Raw genomic sequence first — 1307 nt, forward strand, 5'->3', positions numbered from 1 at the left:
CTCTCTCTCTCTCTCTCTCTCTCTCTCTCTCTCTCTCTCTCTCTCTCTCTCGCTTTGTCTGTCTTTCCCGTTTTCTCTTTGTTTCGACATGAATCAATGTTTTTGCAACTTTTGTGTTTCATTCACGACACGATGAAATCAAGCACTCGTCAGCATTCAGGCATATAAAGTTATTGTTTTCATCTAAAAGCCAGTTAATTTATTTTGCCTTTGACGAAAAAAAAATGGTGATATTAAGCTTTGAAAGAGGTGAGGATCGCCTGGTATCAGAGGTAAATATAGCGAGAAAATGGTCTCTTAAGCTTTTTTAAAATTTCAAAGCTTGAGTGTCCTTGGAAACAGCATGTTGAGAGTTTTTGTGCCTTTGATCAACGTTGTAATATTTCTAAGGGTAAAACCAATACAGAAATGTATTTTAAAGAAGTCACCATAAAAAGTGTTGAACCAAAAAGAAAAAAAAAGATGAAAATTTCTAAACGCTCAGAAAATTGACTCTTATTTTCTTCGTTTACATTATTTTGACGAGAGCCTGCTATCACTACGATGCCACACAATAAATGTATATTCTGACGAGAGCCTGCTATCACTACGATGCCACACAATAAATGTATATTTAGAATTGCGACACAAACCAGCTCCGATAAGAATGGCCATACAGTGATTTAAAGAGACCCAAACATGGGGCGAACGGAGCACCACCATTTGAAGTTCTTTGTCCTATTGGTGCTAATGCTTTTGTTGGAATGGTTGGGTTTGCTAGTTTGCGTATTGTGTTTTGACAAGAGAAGAATAAATGTGTGACTCTAGATCACATTTAGTGTGTATGTAGCCTATAAAGGTCACAGCCTGTTTGCACCCCCTGTTTGGGCAGAGTAATTGGAAAAACGTTAATAAACGAGGCTAAGACAATACTAATTATCAAGATCGATTTCACAATCCTTTTCTAATCTGAGAATTAGTGTTGATCTAATTTCTGATCAACGTTGTCTTGATATTTTTGCAGACCTGTTCTGTAATGACTACAACGTGACATCGTTAAAAAAATCAGTTCAAACCATTGCAACAGTTTCTTTTCTGTTTTAAAGATCAGTTTGAAGTCAGTTCAAAGAGGAGAGAGGTGGTGTGTGTGTGTGTGTGTTGGTCTCTTTGATTAAAATATATTCTACTCATAATAATGGTATGTACGGAGGCATTTCTCTCTCTCTCTTTCTCTACATCCCCACCATTTCTCTGTCTGTTTGTTTGTCTGTCTGTCTATGTGTCTATCTGTCTGTCTGTCTGTCTGTCCCTCCCTCCCCCCACCCCCT

The sequence above is a fragment of the Aplysia californica genome, unplaced genomic scaffold (genome assembly GCF_000002075.1).
Source record: "Aplysia californica isolate F4 #8 unplaced genomic scaffold, AplCal3.0 scaffold00166, whole genome shotgun sequence".
NCBI classification, from domain to species: domain Eukaryota; kingdom Metazoa; phylum Mollusca; class Gastropoda; order Aplysiida; family Aplysiidae; genus Aplysia; species Aplysia californica.